This window comes from Brassica napus, chromosome C1 (assembly GCF_020379485.1).
Source record: "Brassica napus cultivar Da-Ae chromosome C1, Da-Ae, whole genome shotgun sequence".
Lineage (NCBI taxonomy): Eukaryota > Viridiplantae > Streptophyta > Magnoliopsida > Brassicales > Brassicaceae > Brassica > Brassica napus.
This window is the reverse complement of record NC_063444.1, coordinates 21,816,148-21,830,271: the sequence shown is the minus strand read 5'-3', so window position 1 is coordinate 21,830,271 and position 14,124 is coordinate 21,816,148. Positions and strand designations below refer to the sequence as shown.

At 35.8% G+C, this 14,124-nt stretch overlaps 1 long non-coding RNA gene and 1 pseudogene across 1 annotated transcript; both read left to right on the top strand.

The window, feature by feature from the left end:
- Nucleotides 1-241: 241 nt before the first annotated feature.
- Nucleotides 242-1,370, top strand: LOC106404324 (annotated as a pseudogene).
- Nucleotides 1,371-2,526: 1,156 nt separating this feature from the next.
- Nucleotides 2,527-5,308, top strand: LOC111212445. The gene is made up of 2 exons (XR_002662973.2): nt 2,527-4,251; nt 4,826-5,308. It is a non-coding gene; the product is annotated as an uncharacterized LOC111212445 (long non-coding RNA).
- The last annotated feature ends 8,816 nt before the right edge of the window (nt 5,309-14,124 follow it).

Sequence of the window (14,124 nt, the reverse complement as noted above, 5' to 3'; positions counted from 1 at the left end):
AACTTTGATATAATATATCATTAGAAATATAAACCAAAGCTATTATGATTATCATATAAATATAATGCTTTATGAAAAGAAACAAATATCTCCTAGATTAATAGAAAAAAATATTAAAAATGTAATATTCGTTGTGAATTGTGATAAACTGCTTCTCATGTGTTTGAATATTTGGCAAGGATGCAGGATAATATAGTTGCAACCAGGGGCGGATCCAGCCACATAACTAGTATGGGGCACACATCATATAAAATGTTTAAATCAAGGGAATTTACATAAATTGTATGTTAACTATTGAAGGAAAACAAAATTTTGTGTGGGGCAATTGCCACACCTATGGCCTTCCTGCGTCCGCCCCTGGTTGCAACGACCTGGCTGAACTATCCAGCCGCGAGGAAAGCGGTTCATGCTAAAGAGGTCTCTTAATTCTATAGTTTTCTCTTGGTTAAGTTGATAAACAATATTTGTCATCCTTTATTTATGTCTAAAACGTTGATAGAAAAGCAAGATTGGAAGATGGGAATTGTGTGCAAATGCAAGCAAATACCAGACTGACGCTGGAAGCATATCGAATTCCATAGAAATCTCACTCTCGGCGGCTATCGTGCTCTCATTTTTAGGTACAAATAAGTTTACGATAAAATTAAAACCAACGAAAAGGTGTAAAAAGTATATACTAAAAATGTGAATTTGTGCAGTGGATATCATGATAGAATTGTACGATATACTGGCTCTGAAACATGGACTAACTCAATGGGATACAAAGTGGTTGATGGATGGAGGCAATGGATGTCAAATGACCAAGTTGCCGGGTAATCCTTTTCTTCTTTCTATAACTCTCTCGTTTTTTTTTATCGATTTTGCTTCTCAAACTTCCCTGTTAATTTCTACAATTTGGTATCGCAGGTATACACGCGGGTATGCCAACAATCTAACATTTCTAAAAATCAAAGTAAGAAACATACATCTTCTGTATATTCTTTGATGTATTTGTTATACGTTTTTGATGTGTGAGTGTTTTGCTTTGCAGGGTGCAGGACATTTCGTTCCAGAAGTCAAACCTCGTGAAGCATTGGACTTCTATAGACGCTTTCTAGCTGGAGAAAAGATTAAGACATTCCTCATGTTTGGTCCATCTTTTGTTATAACGCTCATTACCAAACATGTCTTCTTAATAAAATTCGAGTCTTCTCATTAAACTTTTAGTTTTGTCACAAAGTTTACAAAGGTCGTTACTTTATATAAATTGAACTGTCTCGTTTCTAGCCATTTCGATGTTGCTCATAGTGCAAAGGTGCTTCCGCCGGCAATGATAAATGTCTTTCTATTGCAAATTGATTGATTAGGATGATACTCATGAAGACATTAGTATCTCTGAAACCATGTACACAGTTTTAAATCTATGAATATCATCCTATTTTCTTGAAATGCTTTGCTTTTGGCCAGAGTCATTAAATTTAACGTAATAAATGGTATCAGAGGATTCAATTCCGGATATATGTTGTCTCAGAAAGCTGGAGCAGATCAATTGTTGGAACGACTTCAACATGATGTGAGTAATCTGACATCGCTGGTTGTGGAGCAACGATAGGAAAGGGACAGAGTGAAGCCTCTGGAGCTGGTCGAGGTTGTCCAAAAGTAGGAATGTTAGTACGGGCTAAAAGTCACAGGTTAAAAAGGGTTAGCCCTGCAATGTACATGGTTTAAATTTAACCCATTTATTTTGAGTCAGATAATTACTATACAATATATAGATAAATATTAAAATTTTAAATTTGTTCGATTATGCAAAATAGAGTTTTCCCGTCAAAACTTTAAAACCCGAAAAACGAGTTTTCCCGCCAAAACCAAAAATTGAGTTTCCCCACCAAAACCGAAAATTGAGTTTTCCCGTCAAAACAAAAAAAAAATCGATTTTCAGTTTTGCCAGGTAAACCCGATTTTCATTTTTGTGGGAAAACTTGTTTTTTGGTTTTGGTGGGAAAACTCAATTTTCGGTTTCGACGGAAAAATTCATTTTTTTTTTGTTTTGGCGGGAAAACTCGATTTTTGGTTTTGGCAAGAAACTCGATTTTCGGTTTTGGAAGGAAAACTTGATTTTTTCGGTTTTGGCGAAAAAAAAACCGAAAAAATTTTGATTTTTGGTTTTGGCGGAAAATTTTGATTTTCGTTTTTAGCAGGAAAACTTGTTTTTAGTTTTGGCGGAAAAACTCAAATTTTCGATTTTGGTGAAAAGTCTCGATTTTGCAGTTTTGGCGCGAAAACTTATTTTTTAGTTATGACGCAAAAACTTGATTTTGATGATCATATATTGAGTTGTTAAAACATGTAAACTTTGATTAAAATTGATATAACAACATTTATTAAGTTGCATGAAAATTAAATGAGATAACGTTCCTAACAGTCCTAACCTTTGATTAAAATATGAGTAAAATAGGGTTGGTTTAAAATAGGGTTGAATTTATTTTAAACGGAAGAGGTCAAGACCCTAACCCAGAAATTAACATCCCTACTGAAGAGTAGATGAGCAGATCCTTACTTTCGGAGCAGATGAGATTAGAGGTAGGGATGTTAAATCCAAGGCCAAGGCCTAACCCTCTTTTGTTTAATATAAACTCAATTTTATTTTAATCCAGCCATATTTTAACCTTATTTTAATCAAGGATTATGGCTCGTGCATGGATTAGCCCAATTTTATGGAAAAAGTCTAATTTGTTCATTTTTACCTTCGAGTTCTAAGCATGAAAGTTAAAAAAAAAAAACTAAGAAGTAATATGATCATCACTCATTGCTCTCCTCCAACTTGTTGATCAACAAAATCAATTTTTTTTTGCCAAAGCACAAAATTAAGGTTTTCCTCGCCAAATCAAATTTTCTCGCAAAAACCAAAAATCAATTTTTTTCGCCAAAACCGTAAAATTGAGTTTATCGTCAAAATTGCAAAAACAGAAAAATCAAATTTTCTGTAAAAACCAAAAATCGAGTTTTCCACAAAAAAATGAATTTTCCCGCTAAAAATGCAAAATCGAGTTATTCCCCCAAGATCGAAAAATCAAGGTTTTCCGAAAAAAATCGCAAAATCAAGTTTTCCCGCAAAAACCAAAAGTCAAGTTTTCCGCAAATAAAAAACAAAAATTAAGTTTTTCCGCCAAAATTGCAAAATCAAGTTTTTCCGCCAAACCGAAAATTCAAGTTTTCTAAACAAAATCGCAAAATCAATTTTTTCCACCAAAACTGAGATATCGAGGGTTTCGATAAAACCACAATATAGAGTTTTCCACCAAAACCCCAAAATAGAGTTTTTCCGCCAAAATGAAAACGAGTTTCTCCACCAAAACCGGAAAATCAAAATTTTCCATCAAAACCGTAAAATTGAGTTTCTCCTCAAAATCGCAAAAATCAAGTTTTCTTGCAAAAACAGAAAATTAAGTTTTCTGTAAAAACCAAAAAGTCGAGTTTTCCCGTAAAAACTTAAAATTGAGCTTTCTCGCTAAAACTGCAAAATTGAGTTTTTTCGCCAAAATTGTAAATTCAAGTTTTCTCGTAAAAACCGCAAAATCTATTTTTTCCACAAAAATAAAAAAAAAATCAAGTTTTTCCGCCAAAACCTCAAAATCGAGTTTATCCGGAAAATCGTAAAATAGAATTTCCCCACAAAAATCACAAAATTGAAGATATGAACAATTCAATTAAATTGGACCCTTAATAGTAAAGTAAAAATGTGTAAAAAAATTGGATCCTATGCATTTGCACCTTTGGCACATGCATAAGGCCGGCACTGCATGCAATACATTATTATACAAAGACTTCCCAAACCAAAACCGAATAAAAAAATTACAAATGTGTCCGGTAAGAAGTTCTTAGAGCAGCATTAACGCGGTTCCTTATGGTGGGTTTTTAATGTTTTTAGGATTTTTTTTAAAAAAAGAAAATTATGTAATTAGAGAAGGAACGTCTCTTAATTAAGCTCCACAAGACACAGTTCTTATTAGACACGTGTTGGACATTCAGCGTCTCTTTCTCTCTCTCTCGACGGATTGATTCCGTTTTCAGGGTTCACCAAATCGTCGTCGCTGCTACACTCATCTCTGTCGATGGCTCGATTCGTTATAACCCAGGCAGAATCGCCCCATCGGATCTGATGTTTCTTTGATCCAGCTTCTTCCCACCCGTAACCCTTAAAAACAAACTCTTCGAATCCTCTGAACTCTTCACAGATTCTGAAAACCCTTTTTCTTTTATAAACAAAAGGTAAACCAATTTCAAACCTTTCCTCTGTTTCGTCTCTCACTCTCTTCATATGAAAAAAAAACTATGTGCTGTTAGCAAATCTCAAAAGGGTTTCTTGCTCCAGTGTAAAGGATCCGAATTTATAGCTCTAATTGTCTCATTATGGCATAATTTTATCTCTTTTTGCAGTAACTTTTTGTTATGATGATGATGTGTTTGGATTTGATATAACTGTATAATGCTGATGATGATGATGATGATGGGGTCTAGTTTCTTTATGATCATGATCTTTGCAGCTCTCATCATGCCATTGTAATTGTGAAGAAATGATAAAGTGTTCGTTTTCCAGTTTAAAGTTTGTTGCTTTTATCAATGACTAGTGATTTTTGGTTCATCAGTGAGTTTTGCGAATGGTGATTTTTTTGGTTTTGATATGATTGTATAATGCTGATGATGATGATGATTGGGTTTATTTTCTCTAGGATGATCTTTGTATAATCATGTCATTGTCATCGTGTAAACGATATAAAGTGTTTTGTTTTTGAGTCTAAAGTTTGTTGTTTTAATTAATGGGTAGTGATTTTTTTTGGTGCAGGAGAGAGTTTTGTTGGTGTGATGGATGAATCAAATGAGATCATCTTGCAGAAATCAAAGAGATTGACATCTGTTGTGTGGAACTACTTTGAACGGGTGAGAAAGGTTGATGCCTGCTACGCTGTTTGCATTCAGTCAACAAGAAACTCAGCGGTTCCAGCAACAGCGGGACGACTCATCTCCGGAACCATCTCATGCGTTGTCTCAGAAGAACCAACCACGACAGTGGGTATATGAGTACATGAATCTCTTTGATTTTGATATGCTCCCAATAATAAATTCAATTGCAATTTTTTTTTTGTTGGCTGGGTTCTTAGCTTTCAGGCTTTGTAAATAACTACTTATTGATGCATAATTACGAGCATGGACAGTCTCACATATACAAGACACTTTCAGAAATGCATGTTAGTTGAATCGTGGTGTTTCTTGTTTGTAACGAAAGTGTATTCATAAACTTGTATAAATAAAAGTGTATTCACAAGCAGCCTTTGTTCTTCCTTCTCATTCTCATGTTCTTCCTTTTCATGTTCAAAATATTCATCTAAATCTAAAACAAAATCTATCTTGTAAACAACTTTTCTAAACAATTTTATCTTTAATTAAACAATGTTTAATTTTTTTTAAGAACTCCTAAATAAGAGACTCCTATTGGAACACAAAAATATTGGTCTCTCTTAACTAGGTCTCTTAAATAACATTTAATACTTAAAAGTTATTAAGAGACCCAAAATGAAGTTTTGGGTTAATGATGCTCTTAGGTGGCGAAGTTGCGGGGTCACCCACACTCGACAGTTAACACCCGCTCATGTAGTGCTCCAACTTGGTCTATATAACGTTCAAGGTTTAATACTTTAACCTTAGTCTTAGTTATCCACAGCCACAGGCAGTGGCGGATCCAGAAATATTTTTGATCGGGGGCACTATATATATTTATAAATTAATTATTTTTTTTATCAAAATTATATATATTAATATACAATAAAAATAACTAATAAAATTAAGTTTAAAGTATTATACTATATTTAAATTTGGTACCAGTATACTATAAACAAAACTAATCTTAAACTATTTTGGATTTTAAAATTTTGATTTTAATATTTATTTTTTTCAAAAATTAATTTAGGTGTCTTATTGTCTAAATAGTTTATCGAAAAGTATAAAGTGATTTTTAACTAATGATGTAAAATAAATGTTTTATATATGTGAGCAAGTTAAATTGCTTAAATGAAATGTAAAAGAAGATAATTAGTTTACCAAAAAAAAAGATAATTAGTTAGAAAGACAAACAGATGATGTAAGGAAAAAAATATACAGGTGAAATTAGTAATAAATTAAATGTAGGAAATAGACTGTCTTTAAATTTTGTTATAATATTAAATGAGATTAACACGAGAATAAAAAGTAAAAAGAAGAAATAAGAGGAAATGGGTAAACTAGAATTTGGTAATGGGAGAATCAAACCTTGCTCCAATACATATTGGGGGAACTACAAGCCACTAAGATACGTTGCTCATGTTGGTAAGATATGACGCAAAATATTTGGAAAAGTAGTGGGGGGCACGTGACCCCGTACCTATGAACGTGCATACAGGCAAAGTGGTTCAAGGATGAGGAAGCATCATAGCTCTCCCAACAAATCATGCAGTCCGAATAATATCATAACCCCCTATAATGTTGCATTTGTATAATTCCGATCTCTTTTGATGAATAAGTAACAGAAAAGTGCAACATAAAATTTGACTTTTAAACTTTATATCAATATATATATATATGAGAACTACAATAGTTAAAACTAGAATTTCAGATTAAAATGGTATCACTACAAAACAGCGGTATTCTGACGGACATTCTGACGGAAAATGAAATCTTCGGAATATCCCGAGGAATTGCCGAGGAAATTCCGAGAAAACACAAAATTTGTGTTTCCTCGGAATTTCCTCGGAATATACCGACGGAATTCCGAGGAAATACAAATCCGTCGGAATATTCTTATGGAATACCGAGGAAAAACGTATTCCTCGGAAAAAACCGATGAATTCCGATGATATATTATAGCCGTTAGAGAGCCGTTGGGGGATTTTAAAAATTCCGAGGAAATTCCGACGAACTAGCCGTTTCCGTCGGAATTTTCTCGGTCTGTCGGCAGGATTTCAACTATAAATACAAGCACCCCTCTTCCTCTTCATTCACTCCATATCTTCATCCTCCCTCTTACTCTCTTTACACACGAATTTGATTCATAAAAAACATGTCTTCTTCAAATTATTTTCGTTCTTGGATCGATCGACCTCATTTGGATCCGAACACGAGATTGCTTACGGAAGAATACCAACGAGGTATAACCGAATTCATGGGGTTAGTTCACCGACAACCGGAAGCAAAAACAGGTATGTTAAGATGTCCTTGCTCTAATTGTAAAAATAGAAAGGTTATTAAAGAGTGGGATGTTTGGACACATCTATATTTGAGTGGGTTTACACGAAGTTACAAAATTTGGTATCATCATGGGGAAACTGATTATGAACATGGTAGTACTAGCGAACCTCAGCCAGCGGTTAGATTAGAAGAACCAATTAGAACGGATGTAGATTATGGTATAGGTACTGAGCAGATGGTAAATGATCATTTTACAGGGGAAGATTTACCCAATGCACAAGCTAGGAGATTTTATGATATGTTGGATACTGGAAAGCAACCATTGTACGAAGGTTGCAGAGATGGTCATTCAGCTTTATCATCTGCTACAAGATTGATGGGCATTAAAACAGATTATAATTTGGCTGAAGACTGTGTGGATGCGATTACTGATTTTGTAAAAGGTATTCTACCCGAGGATAATATAGCTCCTGGTTCATACTACGAGGTTCAAAAACTCGTAGCTGGTCTTGGTTTATCGTATCAGGTAATAGATGTATGCAGCGACAACTGCATGATTTATTGGAGGGCGGATGAACAGCGGGTTACATGCAAATTTTGTGGAAAGCCTCGTTATAAAGATACGAGTGGAAGAGTTCTAGTGCCATATAAAAGGATGTGGTATTTACCTTTGATGGAAAGGTTGCAGAGGTTGTATTTGTCTGAACGCACAGCGCAACCAATGAGATGGCATACAGAGCATTCAACAGATGGTGAGATCAGACATCCTTCAGATGCAAAAGCGTGGAAGCATTTCCAATCAAAGTATCCCGACTTTGCGTATGAGAGAAGAAATGTCTACCTTGGATTATGTACTGGTGGTTTCAGTCCGTTTGGGAAGAGTGGAAGACAGTATTCTCTATGGCCCGTCATTCTTACACCATACAACCTACCCCCAAACTTGTGCTTGCAACGAGAGTTTTTGTTTCTCTCGATTCTCGTTCCCGGACCAGAGCATCCTAAGAGATCACTTGATGTGTTTCTTCAGCCACTAATATATGAGTTGCAACAACTATGGGCTCAAGGTGCTGAAACATACGATGTTTCGTGTAAAGAAAACTTTCAAATGCGGGTAGTACTAATGTGGACAATAAGTGATTTTCCAGCATATGGTATGTTGTCTGGATGGACAACGCATGGAAGACTATCATGTTCATATTGTCAAGATAACACTGATGCTTTCCAACTAAAACACGGAAGGAAAACGTGTTGGTTTGACTGTCACAGGAGATTCCTACCACCTGATCATCCACATCATAGGAGTAGGAATTTGTTTACGAAGAACAAGAGGGTGTTTGACAGTCCACCTCCAGAAATTTGTGGGAAAGATTTGAAGATACAACTAAGAGATTTTGGTGCAGAAAGGACGCCAGACGTCGGTGGACATGAGCGTTTTCCGGTAGATGCTGTTGGAGAACTACATAACTGGCACAAAAAAAGTATTTTCTGGGATCTCCCATACTGGGACGATCATCTGCTAAGGCATAATTTAGATGCCATGCATATTGAGAAGAACTTTTTTGACAATCTCATGAACACGATCCTTAATGTTCAAGGTAAAACAAAGGATAATTTGAAGTCAAGACTGGATTTAGTCGATATATGTGCTCGTTCAGAACTTCATGTTGATGAGAATGGTAGGGCTCCTTTTCCCATATACCGACTTGATGCAGAGGGAAAAGATGCGTTCTTTGATTGGATTTCAAACGATGTGGAATTTCCAGACGGCTACGCATCTAATTTGCCTAACTGTATCGACAGAAAGTAAGGAAAGTTTACTGGCTTGAAAAGCCACGATTGCCATGTAATGATGCAGCGCCTCCTTCTGTTTGCCTTCAAGGAACTATTACCACGAAATGTTCATGAAGCAATTGCAGGGATAAGTGGTTTCTTCCGCGATTTATGCACGAGATCAGTGACTCTTGAAAGTATTGAAAATTTGAAGACTAACATAGCCGTGATTCAGTGCAACCTTGAGAAGATATTTCCTCCCTCATTTTTTGATGTTATGGAGCATCTTGTTATTCACCTGGCAAGAGAATTGGAACTTGGTGGTCCTGTGCAGTATAGATGGATGTATCTGTATGAGCGGTATATGTTCCATTTGAAGAAGATGGTGAAAAATTTAAGTAGGGTGGAAGGTTCTATAATCGCACAGATGATCAATGAAGAAACTTCAAACTTTGCCGAGTACTACTTTCCAGCAGAAGTTCAGACCAAAAACAGAAGACCTGCTCGGCATGATGATAGAGGCGAATGGGCAACATATCATGTTACGGTTCCAGACATTTTCACAGACGTTGGACGACTTAGCGGAAAACCAAAGGACCGTCGACTTACTGAGCAGGAGCGCAGTCATTTGCAAACATATTTGCTCACCAACTGCGAAGATGTTCTTCAATATGAGAGGTAAATAAATTAGCTTACAAATTTTTATTTTAACAAGTTGAAATTTAAATCTTAATTAATTACATTATTGTCATCATATACAGGATTTTCATGGCAGAAAAGCGGTTCGAGTATAGATACGCCACAGAGGACGAACTAGAAGAAATGAAGCAGAGAGAATTTTCTGGATGGATGTTTACTTATGTGAGTGCTTTAAACAAATTAAAATATATTTTATCACATATTTATACTAATTCACATTTATTGATATAACATATATATATATATATGTGCTATTAATAGGTGTCTGCTGGTTTGGCCAGAGGTGAAACATTTGACGATTGGATACGTGAGATGGTCGTTGGACCAAACTTTGTTGTGAAGTCATATCCGAGATTTTGTACTCGAGGATATGCATTCACAACTCAGAAGAGGAGACGTTCGAGTACGACTTATGATGCTGGCGTTTGTTCTGCATCAGGGGATGATGTATACTACGGACACATACATGAGATTTTGGAAATCAAGTATTTGGGCATGGTTGGATTGCGCTGTATTGTTTTCTATTGTGATTGGCACGACAACACTCCAGATCGAGGTGTGAGAACAGATGCATTTGGTGTTACATCAGTAAATTCGAGGCGAAAGCTGCAATATTATGATCCTTTCATTCTTGCTTCTCAGGCCGATCAGGTAATTAAATGTTAATTATTCAGAATGATTCATCATCATGTGTATTAATTTATAATTTTACTAATAATTTTCTAAATGTTACAGGTTTGTTATATCAAGTACCCCCGGGTAAGGAACAAAGATGATCCATGGGTTACTGTTACAAGACTCAACCCGAGAGGCCGAGTTCAGGGAAGTTCTGAACTGGAAGACCCACTACAACCAAGCACATCCGGCAACTTAAGTACAGCAGAAGATTTAGCTGGAGTTGGCCTTGTAGTCGATTTAACCGACTTCGGAGAGGAAGCCGTCGTTCAAGTAGAGGATGAACCAGTGATTGGATAGTTTCACCAAGATCCAGATTCAGATTCATCTAGTGATGACGACTCGGAAACAGACTACCATTGATTTTTTTTTTTTAAAAGAAATACCGAGGAAATTCCGAGGAAAACTTGATATACTCGATCGATCGATCACATTTTTTTTTTTTTAAAGAAATACCGAGGAATTTGTTTTTCCTCAGAATTCCCTCGGAATATTCCGAGGAAATTCCGAGGAAACAAGGTTTTTAAATCGAAAACAACGTTTTTCGGTTTGAATAACACTTATATAACCCTTATTAAGTGTCTTAGACTTATTATGTAGTCAAAAATTTGTTTCTTACCCTATAATAAACACTTTTCCGATTGTATGAACGAAATCCCCACAACATAAGAGAAACACTTATACACTTTAATGAACGGTAAAGGGAATACTTACAATTCGTTTTGAAATTTTGTTATTTCATGGTTTATGCTCATCTATACAAAGAATCCTCAATGGTATGCATTACAATTGTATAAGAAATGAAATACGGCAAAAAAAATTGATGTTTTGAAACCCCAAACACTAGTTCCTCGGTATTTCCTGGGAATATTCCGACGGAATTCCGAGGAAACAAGGTTATTAAATCGAAAACAACGTTTTTCGGTTTGAATCACACTTATATAACCCTTATTAAGTGTCTTAGACTTATTATGTAGTCAAAATTTTGTTTCTTACCCTATAATAAACACTTTTCCGATTGTATGAACGAAATCCCCACAACATAAGAGAAACACTTATACACTTTAATGAACGGTAAAGGGAATACTTACAATTCGTTTTGAAATTTTGTTATTTCATGGTTTATGCTCATCTATACAAAGAATCCTCAATGGTATTCATTACAATTGTATAAGAAATGAAATACGGCAAAAAAAATTGATGTTTTGAAACCCCAAACACTAGTTCCTCGGTATTTCCTCGGAATATTCCGACGGAATTCCGACGGATATTTTACTATCCGTCGGAATTTCCTCGGAATATTTTCATTTAACCGGGCAAATATTTCGCGAAAATTTAAATTAGAATTCTGACGGAATTATCCGTCGGACCCTAGGTTTTATAACCACGAGCCGCTTCTTCTTCCCCATTTCTCTCTTCTTCCTCTGCGCGACTCCTCTCTCCTCTCCGGCGATTTCCCCCTGAAATCCGACGATATCTCCGGCGATCTCCCCCTTCTCTTACACAAATCATGTAAGGACCCTATCCCACTCTCTTAGGTTCTATTTGTTAGGTTTTTGTGTAGTTTTGATAGATTTTTGTTAGGGTGATTGGTTAGGATTGTGATTTGGTTGTATAGTAGGTTTAGAATTGTGATTTGGTTGGATAATTTGTTTTGTTGAATTGATTTAGAATTTTTTTAGAATTTTTTTATTTTTTTGTATTTATAAAATCGATTTTTGTATATAAAATCGATTTTTGTATTTTACAAAACGATTTTTGTACATAAATTCGATTTTTTGGATTTTACAAAATGTTTTTTGTATATAAATTTGATTTTTTGGATCTTACAAAACATTTTTAATATCTATAAAACTTTTTTGTGATTAAAAACTATTATTTGGGATTTAAAAAATATATATATATATTATTAAAACTATTTTTTGTAATTATTAAACTATTTTTTATTTATTAAAACTATTTTTCGTTTATTAGAACTATTTTTATATATTTATTAAACATTTTAAATATCTATAAATATTTTTTTGTGATTAAAAACTAATATTTGGGATTTAAAAAAAAATTAATTTATATATTTCTATATTTATTAAATATATATTTTTTAATTTACAGGTCTCATGATGATCAGACCCGGCCTCGACAGCGTCGTGGTCGTGGTGGTACGGGGAGCCAATCTCGGGATTCCAGCCATTTTCAGGATTCCCCTTCGCCCCACAGCTCCTACCATACATCTCCCTCTGCTGCACCCGCTCCTGCTCCTCTCGCTCCTGCTGCTGCATCCGCTCTTGCTCCTCCGGGTCCTCCGGGAGTGATGAGTGTTGCGGAGTTGGTTCAACAGCCCGGTCGTGACCATCTTCCGTATCTCACTCCGTATCCACATGGACGGGGTCAAACATGGTAATTAAACATTTTTTTTCTTTAAATTTGGATTCATTATTAACCGTTTGTTCTTTTTATTAGGTTCAACCGATCCGGGAACAGGATCAGCGCATGGATCAACCGTATGATGTACTCGGCCCTCGACAGGGGACATCCGACTTTCACTCACTTCCCTACCGACAAGCAGCATCTGTGGTTTCGTCAGTTTGCGGTAAGTATTCTAATTTTTTACTTATATTTTTAATCTTTAATATAAATTTTCTACTAATTGTGTTTTTTTTTCAGCAAGAGTTCAACTGGAATTCCGATGAGACGCTCTTTATCTATCACCACTTCGTCCATAAAGTTATGGACAACTATGGGAAGCAGATCCACGAGTGGAAGAAGAAGTGGGAAATCAATAAGGTTCGATTTAATTTATTAAACAATTTTTTAATTTATTAAACTATTTTTTTGTTTATTAAACTATTCCCTTTTTTTTTATTAAAAGGTCCCAAAGTCGATGAACGACACGGTCTGGAAGGAGTTGTGTGCGCATTGGGATAAGGAAGAGACGAAAGAAACTTCTTCCACCAACTCCACCAACCGCAGGAGCGACCGTAAAGGGAAGGGCATCTACAAGCATAACTTGGGTGCTCAATCTATTGCCACTCTGGGAGATCGCATGGTAAGTTCAACCGCTTTTTCTTCAATTATTTGAGTTTCAGAATTTTAATTTATTGTGCATTTCTTCTAATTTCTAATGTTTCTTTAATTTATGTTCTTTTCAACGCGGAAGAAAATGATGGCGAGCCGGTTGATGATCTCGCCCTAATGAGGAGGGCGTATACCAACAAGAAGACCGGCCAGATTGATGACGGTCTTGTGAGGGACGTGGTCGACCTGGTCCAAACTCAGGTGGTAGACGAAGTGTCTCAGCTTCAAACCGAGGATGACTCTTCGACGGCTTCGACCAACTTGTCCCGGTTTCGAATCAACGAAATCGTTGAATCGGTAAGTTCTTTTTTTTAAAGTTCAATTTATTTATTTCTTGATTTTTATTTTATCATCAGTTTATATTATTTAAATTTGGCTATTTATATTTCAGTCGGTTCCAAAGAAGAAGGGACGTTTGGTCGGTTTGGGTCGTCGCTCCCGGTCGGCTGCTCCTTCTTCTGCACCACCGCCATATGTTGATCCAGAAGTTCTTACGGCTCAGCTGAAGGACAAGGATGATCAGATATTTGCGTTGGAGACCCAGATGGCAGCTCAACAGGCGGGCTATGAGACACAGAAGAGGCTGAACGAGCAGATGATGGAGATGATGAAGAGGATGTACCCGAACGAGGTGTTCCCGAACATTCAAGACCCGTAGTTTTTTTTTTTTTACCAAAAACTCGGAATGTTTTATTTTTATTTGTA